Source organism: Macaca nemestrina, chromosome 12 (genome assembly GCF_043159975.1).
Source record: "Macaca nemestrina isolate mMacNem1 chromosome 12, mMacNem.hap1, whole genome shotgun sequence".
Classification (NCBI taxonomy): domain Eukaryota; kingdom Metazoa; phylum Chordata; class Mammalia; order Primates; family Cercopithecidae; genus Macaca; species Macaca nemestrina.
The window spans coordinates 133808603-133821604 of record NC_092136.1 but is presented as its reverse complement, the minus strand read 5'-3'; the positions used below and the strand labels follow the sequence as shown (position 1 = coordinate 133821604).

At 57.8% G+C, this 13002-nt stretch overlaps 1 protein-coding gene across 2 annotated transcripts in view; it reads left to right on the top strand.

Moving 5' to 3' along the window:
* Window positions 1-1515: 1515 nt before the first annotated feature.
* LOC105476144 (beta-1,3-glucuronyltransferase 1) overlaps window positions 1516-13002 on the top strand; it is a 32358-nt gene continuing 20871 nt past the window's right edge. The window contains exon 1 of one of the 2 annotated variants that reach the window (XM_011731792.3): window positions 1516-1688. The gene's annotated coding sequence lies outside the window, so the exon portion shown is untranslated. The remainder of the gene's footprint in view (window positions 1689-13002) is intronic. The other variant, XM_011731793.3, reaches the window with a different exon arrangement.

Sequence of the window (13002 nt, the reverse complement as noted above, 5' to 3'; positions counted from 1 at the left end):
GGCCCGGCTTGGTCCTGACAGGGCAGAAAAGCTGATGGAAAAGGGGCCCCTGGTCCTCAGCCCCAGCCCATAGTACGGGGCACAGCTCTGGTTAAGCAGTGCCTAGCAGTGGGACTGGAACTGGTTTCCCGGGAAGGAGGGAGACCCTAGAGAAAGTACCAACAGTCCCTGGTCCCGCCGCGAACCGCGCCATGGGAGTTGGCCTTCTCCTGGGGTTGTGAAGAGGACACAGCGGGTGTGGCCTGAACACAGGTGTCCAAGAGCACCGGGAGATGCCAACCTCTAAAATGAGTGCAAGGATGGCTTCAAAGTCTCCGGCAAACTGAAGGAGTATCTGGAACCTATAGCTCCATAGAGGGCTTCAGGCCACCCTACCAGGGCACCCACACACGTCCAAGCGCGCGCCCACTCCCCGGCCTCCGTCCCCCGCCCACCAACACGCCGCGGCAGAGCCCCGGGAAATTCCTGGAGAGCCGCCGCCCCCGGCCTCCCCGCGCCTGTCCGCCCACGCAGGCTTCCCGGCCCTCTCTCTGCAAGGCCCGGTGCCCTGGCCCAGAAGGGGAGGTTGGGGTGAAGCCGACGCGCGGCAGCTCGAGGTGCCCTTCCACGGGGCAGCAGGGCCCACAGATGGGGCCGCCCTATGCCGCCTCCCGAGGACCCCCGCGACCACCCCACAGCAGCACCCCGTACCCTGGCACGGCACCGTCCGCCCCCAACAGCCACCTCCCATCTGGGCTGCCTGAAGCCAACGAGGGAGCCGCACGCCCCACGGCGCCCCAGCTCGGCCTCTCGGTCCCGGAGAGCGGTCCCCCCACCCTCCTGCAGCAGCCCGGCCGGAAACAATCGCCCTTTGAGAGAGGCTGCCAAGCTGGGCGCCAGGAGCAGCCAGGATGGAGGCGGGGAGGAATGGGGGTGCAGCGGGGGCCGAGCTTTAACTCTCGAGAGCCGAGATCTGGGGGTGCGCTCGGCCCCTGCCCGCCACCCCTGCTCGGCGCCTGCAGCCGGAGCCGCCTCCCGGGGGACGGTGCCGGGGGCGGGAGGGGGCGCTGGGGAGGTGATACCAATCCCCTGGGGGGTCCCTCGCCGGCCTCCCTCCCCGCGCCCCCGCCTCGGCTGGCGAGGTTGGTACCGACCATTAGCAGCTCGGGTCCCGCCGGCGCTGGCGCGGGCTCGGGGCGGGGGCGGGGCGGGGGCGGAGAGCGGGTGGGGGCGGGGCGGGAGGCGCCGGCAGAGCCGCGGAGGCACCGGCGCATCCGCCACCACCGAGGGACTGTGCGCCGGCCCGGTCTGCTCGGCTCCGGCCCCGCGCCCCGCTCGCCCCCCGCGCCTGCTCCCCGCGGCGCCCTCCCCGCTCCCCCTCCCCTCCCGCTCCCGCCCCCCGCCCCCCGCTCCCGCCCCCCGCTCCCTCCCGCGCCCTCCCTCCCGCGCGCTCCCAGCCTTCGGCCGCCGCCTCGCGGAGCCCAGAACGAGCCGGGCCGGGGCGGCGGGGCCGGGCGGGGCTGCGGGAGGGCGGGCGGGTGCGCGGACCCCGCGGCTATGAAGTGGCCCCCGCGGGCCCGGAGCCCGAGAGTCCCCGGGGAGGGAACCGCGCGCGGCCCAGGGCAGCAGCCTCGGGGCGCCGGGGCCGGGGCGTAGGGCCGTCGCCCGCGATGGACCGCACCAGGGACGCTCCGGATTCGTCGCCGCAGGTCAGTGCTCCCCGCGCCCCCGCGGGCGCCCCGCCGCGCACAGAGCCCCGTTCTGCGTCCCCATCGGCGCCCACGCCATGTCCTCCCGGGCGCGCGCTGGGGTGTGTGTGCGCTGCGCGCGCCGGGGGCAGCTGGAGAGGGGGCCGAGAACCGAGCTCGGCCGGGAGGCGCTGCTGCCGAGGGGCTGCGAAACAAAACCCGGCACCGCCTGCCCTCGTCGGCCGGAATTAGGGGAAGAGCTGGTTCTCAGCAGCTTCTAACAATTGGCCCGGGCTCTCAGCCGTCAGCCCCGGCCCCCTCAGCAGGTGGTTTCTGGTGGCCGGATGAGGAGTCAGGGGTCAGTCGTCCCCCACCTCCCCACCCCTGATGCCCAGCAGCCCTCTCTGGATCGCTCTCTGGCTCCTGGGCACTGCCGAGTTAACTCTCTTGAGGGGGCCCGAGCTCTGCGGGGCATGCTGAGGGACCCAGGGGTGGCAAGGGTGGCAAAGGGCCCTTGGGACCTTCGGTGTAGCAAGGAGGAAGGAGGCGCGACCAATTCACCACCCTCCCATCTGCGCCTGGGCTCAGGTCTGAGGTCCCAATCCCTCCAAAGTCAGAGCACACAACTTCCAGAAAAAGGAGGCTCAGTTGAGGCAGGAAATAGAGAAGGAAGCCACCGGGTCCGACAGTGCCAGGGAAAGGAGGTGACAGCCCCGTACCAAGCAGCTAAGGTCAAGAACCACCCCCACATGCACACACATGGGAGCCTTGGCCAACCTCCCTGTCCCCTTTCTCCCCCAGCCAGGCCTAGCTGCATGGATTCTTGCAGAAGCTGGAGCTGAAGGACTCCGGAGATTTCTAGCGTACAGGAAGGGGACCTTTACTGACAGTTGCTAGCCCAGTGCATGGGCACCAGTGAGCGGGGTTCCCAATGAGGCCTACAGCTCGGGCTGTGTAGTATGCACTGTTGAAAATGTTGGGGTATGGACATCCTAGGGCCTAGCACTGTGCGATGGCGGGATGTGTTTGTGTGGAAATGGGAGGCACACCACTCCCTAGGTTACTAGGGCCATGGGGCATGTGGCTGTACGGGACTGTTGTTCTAGGGTTTTCTAACATTTGTCTTCTGTGATTATGTCTCCCTACCTCTGCTGGTAGCCACTACCGAGATTGAGACATTTCCTCCTAGAGCCTGCTCAGTTAGTGACCATTAATGGCCTTACTGGACCAAACACCAGGCCTTCCCTTTCTTGCCGTGGGGTGAAGGCCCTTTCCCAGGGTCTTTAAACAGATCTTCTCATTCTGCCCAGTCCACGCCCAGCACTGCCAAAGGCTCCAGAGCTTAGAGACACTTTCCCTCTTCCCCTTTTGATGGAAGCAGAAATACTTGCTAAGGTTAGTGGGACTGGGAGAGTTAATGCATCTGTGCCCCAGTCCGCACTGGAGCCGGGAGCTTGCTGTTCCCGTTTCTGTGCCTGACCCCCGGGTGCTTGGGGATCGCTCCAGGTCCAGGCGAGCTGAAGGCTTGCAGACGCGGCGTTGAGTATGTGTGTGTAGGTTTCTGGTTGGGCAGGTACTCACTGTTCCACCAGAAGCAGGGGGCAGGTAAATCACTGAGGAGATCAGCTCCAGCAACAGGATTGGAGCCCGTGGCAGAGACCAAGGAGCTTCACAGGAGGATGCCCTGGGGCAAGCCCAGTTCCCCGGCTTAGGCTTCCGGAGAGACCTGAAGGTTCTGTTAGTGGTTTCTCGGGGGTCCTTACCCCTGAGACCCAGTAAGATGTACTTTTCCTAGTTGTGTAGCGTAGGGTGATGAGGCAGGCCGGGAGCTGGGAGTGTGAAATGGGGAAGAGGATGTGCTGACTGAAAGGCTAATGGATGGGAGCATGGTGCTCCATTGTGTCTGAAAGAGAGGGATGAGGGCTCCTCTCTGATGAGAATGGAGAGGAGGAGAGGAAGGGGCTCAGGAGGAGAAGGATTCTGAGAGAGCCTGACACAGGCAGAGAAAGAGGCAGCGAGACAAGAGACAAAGGCACAGAGGCACACAGGCAGATGGCAGAGGGAGGCACACAGGCAGAAGTCAGGGTGGGCTGAGTGGTGAGTTGGGGTGGGCTGGGGGCCTCTCCATGTTCCCCGACATCGACCTCAGCAATTGTCCACCCCTGCAGGAGGCCCCTCACTGGAGCAGTTGGACATTCTACTGAGGAAGGTGCTTTCCTGTGGCTCTGATGAATGTTAAGGGTCTTTCAGACAGAAGCCCAAAGGCAGAGGGAGGACAGGCTCTGAGGTCAAGCACATCAAGAGCTTGCAGGGATTTTCAGGGACACCCTTTGCCCCTGATTATCTCCCAGTGCTGAGGGTTCCTCTCCATCTTCTGGCCCCTGCCCCAGCCCTCCTGGTCCTGGAATGCAGGGCAGTGGGGAAGGATGTGGGGTCTGGGGAAACCTGGCACTCAGGAGAAGAGAAGTCATGCACCCCCACTCCCCATGCCTCCAGGCAAAAAGACCTTTGTGGACCCTACTGAAGACTAGCCAGGGGACATGGAAGAAGTGCAGTGGGGACAGGCCCTTGGCCAGGCTGTCTGAGGTCCAGTCTCAGCTCCATCTGTGGCTAGCCGAGTAGACTTTGAAAAAAACAGAGCTCTCTAAGCCCCGGCTTCCTGACAATCTATAAATCGGGAAACTGTCATCTCACCAGTTTTCAGAAGAAATACTAGATGAATTTTAATTTAATCTATGTGTTTTATACACTCTCACCCCCTTTCTTCCAGGATGAGGATGGCTCTAGAATTTGGAGTAGCAGTGTCAGGCCAGTCCTGGAGCCAATCCCGCTGGAATTGGTGCAGGCTGTCCCACCTCCCTCCTCACCCACTTGAGTCGTCACACCTCCACACTCTGGGCTGGACCTACCCTTCTTTATCCCGACCCAAAGAACCCAGAGCATGCCTTGGCTCAGAGTTCGTCCTCGCCAAACACAAAATAATATTTGCTTGTCTAATTACTGTTAAATATAATCCTTCCAATTTATCAGCAAATGGTCTAAAAAAAAAAAAAAAAAAAAAAAAAAAAAAAAAAACTCTTGACACAGAAATTTCAGATCTGTGAGCCCTTCTTATCCATGCTGAAAGGTGATAGGGTGGTCAGAGATCCCCAAAAATTCAGTTCACTTGCACCAACAGTGACCAAGCACCTACTGTGTGGGAGGCTCTGCACCAGGTGCTGGGAACGTAAAACATCAAATCTGGTGTTTTCTGTTTAGCTTTGGAAGGGTTACGTGGGTTCCTTTTTTTTTTTTTTTTTTTTTTTTTGCAGCTACAGCAAATTTACTTTTCTAATGAGGTTTAGCTCCAGCCAATATTAAAATGAGCCTGCGTTCCCTGCGCACACACCAGCTGACAGCAGGGCAGGAGGCAGCCTCCGCGCCAAGTGCCTGGCAGGGATTAAGGCTTTGCCACTGATAAGCCCAAAAGTGGAGAGTGTGAGTCTGGATCAAGAGTTGACTGGATTTGAGGACTAACCTCGCCCGGGGGCTGTGGATTCCACGGCTCAGTCTTCAGAGCCATGGCAGGAGCTCTCTCTTCTCATACGTGGGAAATGTGAGCCAGCTCTCTGCTCACAGGAAGAAGACCGAGTGGGACGGGGGAGTGGAGATGTGAAGGCGTGGTGTGGGGAGTGCCAGTGGCACTGCAGTTGGAGGCCTGGCTCTGCCCGTCCTGTCTGGCTGGCTGTGTGGGCCGGAGTCCTCTCCTTCCCCTCTGCCCATCTTGCTTCCTCTTTCTAAGGCAGGTGAGCAATCTGGCCTCTGAAGCCATGAGTCTCTGTTTGAACTCTGGGCTACTCAGTTGGCTCTTGTTCAGAAACTGTTAGAGCCCAATACTGGGCATGGGGGGCTGCTTCCCGCATCCCTCCTCACCCTGAGCAGCTCCTCAGTCCCACCAGCCACATTCCAAGTGCACAACAGCCACATGTGGCCAGAGGCTGCCATCTTGGGCGGCACAGATACAGAACGTCCCTGGCAGCACGGAAAGTTCTAGTGGGCAGAGTGTTGTGGACCTGAACCCGCACAGGTGTTCCGCCAGGTGGCTAAGTACAAGGCCCTACTGGCTGGATTCAGATCCTGGTTCTGCCGCTTAGTAGCTGTGTGGCCTCAGGACATTGCTTAACCTCTCTGTGCCTCAGACTTCTCAATTTTAAAATGAGGGTAATAATAGGATGTTTCTGAGGAGGAAATGAGTCATTACAGTTAATCATGCTAATCAGAGCACGTAACAGCAAGAGCTTTTTTATTTTTTATTTGAAAATAGAAAGCCATTTTTATTATTCATTTATTTAACAATTCGCTTAAACGCTTATTGAGAAGCCCACTCTGCCAGGCCGCCCCCCCACCCCACCCGATCAGCACGAGGCCTTGCGACCTCTCTGACCTTCCTGAGCCTCCACCTCGTCCCCTAGGATGGGGTTATTCCTGACCACACACCCCTGGGAGCTAGAATGAGATGAGAAAAGCATCCTCACGTTACGCAGACGCAGCCGGATAGAGCGGCTGATGCCTTTTGGAGGTGAGCGCAACTGAAATTCTGTTTTGTCACTAAAAAGCATCTGCTAAGCCCCCATACTTTCAAAATAAGAGCAGCAAAGGAGGCATGGTTAGCTGCCACCAGCCAGCACCATGCCGAGCAGGGATGGAAGAAGGGATTCGAGGGGCCCCTGCCTGGGCTCACCCTTCCCTCGTCTGGAGGGCAAGAGAGCCCAGAGGCCGTTGTGGGCTCAGTGGAGGGAAGCAGCGGGAGCAGAGCCTGCAGGTCTTAGAGGCCAGCCGACTGTGCTGCCAGGAGCCCCCCAGGTGCTGGTCCCAGCTGTGTCTGCAGCTCACTGTGCCACAGACACTGGTGGGCCTCAGTTTCCTCATCTAAGGCAGGAGGGGCAGGGCTGCACGAGCGTTTCCTCACCTGGAAGAATCACTTCCACAGAGCGACCCAAGCCGGAGGCCGGAGGGAGGAGCCTGCCCGCCAAGCCACCGGGGTGGAAGGTGAGGGCTGGCCAGAGGGGCAGGAGCTGGCACCCCCGGCTACCTGGCTGCCAGCCTTCTCCCAGAAGCAGGATTCTGCAACCCTGGGCTACTCCCTTCTTTTCACAGATGAGGGGCAGACACCCAGAGCAGCCCTGCTCCTGTCAGGACCACAGAGCAATTTCACACAAGACAGAGGCTGCGGGCTCCAGTGCCCTCCCAGGCAGGTCGTTGGCAGACAGATGTGTGGGGGCTGGGGGCTGCCTCCCCTGGGGTCGGGGCACAACGCTGAGACTCCCAGGGCCCCTCACCTCCTCTCTGCTCCCTCAGACGGCTGGGCCCAGGAAAACCAACCTCAGCTATCCCTGACAGCCCTGGGGAAGGTCAGCTCCTTAAGGCCACAGACAGCAAATTAAAAATACAAACTTTCATGAAACCCATGAGTTGCCAGCCTGTCAGAGTGTGTCCACGCTCCCTGACCAAAGGATCTCACCAGGCGGGTGACCATCAGCGGACCCTCCGTAGCTTCAGACCTGGGTTTGGGGCTGCCTGGTGCCTACCTAGCCCGGGCCCGAAGCCCTCTGGGTCCCCATAGCAGATGGGGAGTCCCCTTGGGGGAGTCTTCCGAAGCCTAAGGACATCACCACTGCTCTCACACCCTTGAAGATAAGTCCTGACCCCCAAGAAGTGCAGTGCTGGGTCCCACTGAGCAGGGCTGTGGCAAATGCCACCTCCGTGGTTGCTGACAGGCTGTAGGTGCAGATCAACAATATCAACACCCCCCTACCCTGCTTGCCTGCCCCAGCCCTTCTTCCCTCCTCTTCCCTCCTCCACAGACCTCAGAGTGGGAGAGTCGGCCGCTTGTGGCATGGGGAGGACACTGAGCCCAGGGAGGCCAAGGGACTGGTCAGTTGCACCCACGCTGCAACTGACCGACACAGGCCCCGCTCTGCCAGCCTGCCTGGGCTGAAGTACAGCCTCCAGGCGAGCTACTGGCCTCACGGTCAGAGAGTTTCTGAACGGAAGCTGAAGTATTACTCTCCTAACTCATCCCTTGTCGATACTGACTTCTTCTCCCACACATAAATCTCTCTCTCAGAACAAGTGCTCCAGCGCTGTGTCTCTGCGGCTCCCCAGGCCTGAGGACAGCGAGGCAGTTGCAGGCTGTCAGTGGGGTTTGCACACTCCTCCCGGTGTCGTACCTGGAGCCTTGGAGGGGGGCCTCTCGCTGGCATGCCTGGTGCCTGTCGCCCCATAATTCCCAGGAAGGTGCTTGCTTGAAATCACAGACACCCAACCCAGCCGTGAATGCTCACTGAAGCCCAGGGTGTAGGCCCCGAGGGGTGTGCCGTCCTTGACTCTGTCTAAACAGATGTTCTGGATGAACGACAGGCTCGTTTTCATTGTGATTTAAAAAAACACACAACGTAAAACTTACCATCTTAACCATTTTCAGTGCACAGTTCACTAGTGCTGAGTGTATTTACGTTGTTGTGAAACAGAGCTCCAGACTTTCTCATCTTGGCCATTAGAAACTATGTACGCGAGCGTTAAATGACTCCCATTCTCCCCAGCGTCCCAGGTCCCAGAAGCCACCATCCTAGTTTCTGTCTCCATGAATTTTACTACTCCAGATACCTCATAGAAATCGAATCCTATGATATTTGTGCCTTTGTGACTGGCTTATTTCACTCAGCGTAGTGTCCTCAAGGTTCATCCATGTCAGGGCATGTGTTAAAATGTTCTTACTTTTTAAGGCTGAATAACATTCCATTGCACACGTATTCCTCATTTTCTTTATTTTCTTTATCCAGTCATCTGGTCGACAGGTTATTTGATGCCAAGCTATGGAGCAAAAGCTCAATAAATGGGAATTCTCCCCACTTGCCCTTCCCACTCAGGAGATGTCTGAGCAGAGGGGCCACCCAGCAAATACTTCTGCCCAGAGGGAAGCTATGTCCCAGTGTCATGCGAACATCAAGAAGGAAAGCACCCCATTCTAGCTGGCATCTGGTCTGGCCTCTGGGGCTCCCTTCCTGCATCCAGGGCTGCCCAGGCACCCTGCAGTGTCCAGCCCCGAGTGTGAAGCCCCAGGGCTGAGTGCACCTGTCCTGGTCCTGGGGGCCAAACAGCTCAGCAAGTGGAGGGACTGTGAGGGAGGGAAGCGTGTCCCAGGCAAACGTGCCGGCGTGAAGGAATGCCTGCCTCCTGCTGTCATCCCTGCTGCCTTCCCGGGACCCCGAGAAGGAAATCGGCCGGGTACTCCTAGAGTCTACCTGGGGACAGGAGCCCAGCAGAGCCTGGAGATCCCCTCCCCCAGGCATGTGGAGGACTGTCTTGAGCCTGTGCCTGGGCGGTGTTCGGGCTGCATGTTGTGGTGGACCGTGGATCCATAGCCACCCTGCTGCTCACTGTGTGATAGGCATGTGGGAAACCCAGAGGTAGTATCAGCACACGCTGCTGTCGGGGGCACCGAGGACCGCTGCACTCATCACACCACACCCCCACTGCTGTGGGAGGCACTCGCTGCCCACGCTGGTTCACACGTGTGCTCGGGGCAAGTCCCCTACCCAAGCCCCTTCGACTTTTTTTTTTTTTTTTTGAAACAGAGTCTCACTCTGTTGCCCAGGCTGGAGTGCAGTGATGCAATCTCAGCTCACTGCAAACTCCACTTCCCGGGCTCAAGTTATTCTCCTGCCTCAGCCTCCCCAGTGGCTGGGATTACAGGCTCCCGCCAGCACGCCCGGCTAATTTTTGTATTTTTCGTAGAGACGGGGTTTCACTGTGTTGGCCAGGTTGGTCTCGAACTCCTGACCTCAAGTGATCCACCCACCTTGGCCTCCCAAAGTGCTGGGATTACAGGCATGAGTCACTGCGCCCGGCCCAGTTCAACATTTTATGTTAATTGTTTCTTCTCCAGGCAGTGGGGTTAGCTGACACCCCAGAGGAGGGAGGGACCTTAGGGGCAGGGCAGGTGTAACAGAGGGAGGTGGGGGAGCCCTGGAAGTGGGAGGTGGTGAAAGTAAAGTGCCCCAGGGGCCTGAGCCTGCATCCTGGGGAGAAGGGGCAGGGAGTGACAGTGCCCCGGGCTCGCTGGCCCTAGACCCCCACTGACAAGTCCGTTCTCTGACAGGACAGCTCTGGAGGCAGGAGAAGAGAAGAGGGATGGGGAGTCTCTGAAATCACTGGTCCTTCCTGAGTGCCTTTCTGGGAAGCTGAGCAGAGACACAGGACCAGACTGGGCAGGGTGGCAGGAGGGAAGCAGCAGCCATGCACTGGGGCGTCCCCGCTACTTGCACTAGCTCAGTGTGTCAGTTCCAAACCTCAGTCTCCCCACCTGAAAACGCAGGGTGACGGGATGGGTGCCCACCTCATCTCAGGTGGCTGCACCGAGACTACAGCAGGAAAATGCATGAGAAAGTGCCTTGTCGCCTGGCCCACCTGTGCGGGGGCGCGTGCTCCCAGCAGGAACAGAGGGAGCCGGGGCCACGGCGCCAGGTTCCAGGGGCACCGCCTCCCCACAGTGGCCAGGCTGCCCTCCCCAGGCCACACTCTGTTGTCACAGCTGCGTGCTGGTGTGCCCAGTTTCCACTGAGTCCAAGCCGCAGCGCCGCCTCGTGCTGGGGAAAGAGGAATGTGCTGGAGAGGCTGCCCGAAGGCCGGTCACCACTGAGCCGTAGGAAGGAGCCAAGGTGCCTCCTTCCTCTGCCTTTCCTCTCCCAGGCACTTGGATTCAGTGTTTTGCCCACTTTTTAGTGTGGGCATTTGGGTTTTTTTATTTTTTATAATTTCAGCATTTATTTTAGATTCAGTGGTACATGTGCAGGTCTGTTCCCCGGGTATATGGTGTGATGCTGAGATTTGGGGCATGACTGATCCTCTTACCCAGGTACTGAGCACAGTAACCAATAGGTAGCTTTTCAGCCCTTGCCCCTCTCCCTTCTTCCTCCCTCCAGGACTCCACGGTGTCTGTTGTTCCCATCTCTATGTCCAAGAGTACCCAATGCTTAGCTCCCATTTATAAGTGAGCAGTATTTGGTTTTCTGTTCCTGTGTTACTTCACTTAGGATAATTGCCCCCAGCTGCAACCCTGTCGCTGCAAAAAAACCATTATTTATTTCTTCTTTATGACTACGTAGTATTCCATGGCGTGTGTGCACCACATCTTCTTCATCCAGTCTACTGCTGCTGGGCACCAAGGTTGGTTCCATCAGTTCCCTATGACGAATAGTGCTGCAGTAAACATATGAGTGTATGTGTCTTCGTGGTAAAACGACTTATATTCCTTTGGGAAGACACTCAATAATGGGATTGCTGGGTCAAATGTTTTAAGTTCTTTGAGAAATCTCCAAACTGTGTTCCACAGTGGCTGAACTAATTTACATTCCCACCAACAATGTAGAAGTGTTCCCTTATAAGGTGTCTCATTGTGATTTTGATTTGCATCTCTCTCATGATCAGTGATGTTGAGCATTTTTTTATATTTGTTGGCCACTTGTACGTCTTCTTTTGAGAAGTGCTTGTTCATGTGTTTTGCCCACTTTTTAATGTGGGTATTTGTTTTTTGCATTTAAATTCTCTAAATTCCTTATAGGTTGTGGATAGTAGACCTTTGTTGGATGCGAATCTGTGGGTTGTCTGTTGACTCTGTTGAGAGTTTCTTTTGTGGTGCAGAAGCTCTTTAGTTTAATTAGGTCCCACTTGTCAATTTTTGTTTGTATTGCAGTTGCTTTTGAGAACTTAGCCGTAAGAATTTTCCCAAAATGTCCAAAATGGTGTTCCTTAGGGTTTCTTTGGGATTCTTAGATAGTTTGAAGTCTTCCAACATTTAAATCTTTGGTCCATCTGGAGTTAATTTTCATATATGGCGAGAGGCAGGGGTCCAGTTTCATTCTCCTGCTCATGGCTAGCCATCCGCTGAATCTTAAAACAAGGTGGTGGTGGCGGTTATATGAACCACCATGTTTTATATGATCTAACATTCATAGTGCCAACTGTGTGCCAGGCCTGGTGCTAGATGTTTTCCACTGATTCCCTCCTTTGATCTGAAAGTAGCCCTGTGAGAGTTAAAGATGAGGAAACTGAGTCACAGGGATGTTGGTGCAGCACCTGCTTTGGGTTGGGCTCTGGGCCCTGGTGTGGGAATGCGGAGGTGAGTAAGGCCAGGTGCCCCAGAGGAGCTTCTGGCCCGGGGCTAGGGGACAGATGTGAAAACCGGCGAGCCAAAGGCAGGGCCCGGGGCGGGAAGTCCCACAGTGCGGCCACCTTGAGTGAGCAGACCAGGGCAGGGGCAGGGCCGGGGAAGGCTGCAGAGGAGGAGAGGGAATGCCAAAGGCACAGAGCCCAGAAGAGTCTCCCCCTGCCAGCACCTCACCCAGGACCACAGAGACAATAGCACCAAGGGAAACTATGCAGCCTAGGGCAGCATGACAACAGGAAGGGCAGTACTGTGGGGGCGGCGGGCTGCTCACATCCTTCCTCTGGGACGTCCCCACCTTGCTCACAGCCTGAGAGGCTCTGCAGGGCTGTTTCAGCTAACTCAAGCCTGGACACTCAGTTCCAGGGCTAGACCCACCTGGTCACCTGGCTTGCTTATGTCCAGGCCGTGCTGGGCTCCAGCAGGTACCAAGTCAGTCACCATGACCTGTGCCAGGCTCCGTGCTGTGGACGGGCGCACTCATCCAGCCCCATCATGGGAGACCCTCGCTGCAGCCACCACCCAGCATCCCGACCAGCGCAACCTCGGCTGTAGAGAGGGTCAGATGCGGCGAGGGCCACACCCCTCCTAGCTTCCAGGGTCCGGGATTCTAGTAGCTTCCAGGGTCCGGGATTCTGGGGCGTCGCAGCCTCTCTGGGTTCTGGACTGCCCTCTGCCACTGCTGGGCAACCTGGCAAAAGGGGAGGTCAGTGCTGTTAGCAGTAGCAGCTTCGACGGTTTGCCCCTGGGCCCTGCCGTTCATTGGGTAGCAGAACGTGCCTCACCCTCCGGGGCCCTACGGGCCTGGCCCCCCGCTGAGCAGGCGCCCTGTGGTGGGTGTGCACCCATTGGAGGCAGCACTCCACCCGTGGGGGTCCTGAGCAAACCACAGGCCTCTCCTATGGTGCATACGTTGCTGGCTGGCTGGGGAGTCTCAGACCTGGAGCAGGTTCGTTGGTGTGTTAAGAGCATTTTGCTGGAACCAGGTCCAAGGGCAGGACCCAAATCCTGGCGTGGTCTCTTCATAGAGCTGGAATGTTGTGCACTGCTGGTTCTACCCCGCCTGCCTCCAACGGGTGAGGTGAGGCCGGAGGTGGGCAGGGATGTGGGGAAGCCTCTGAACAGGAGCAA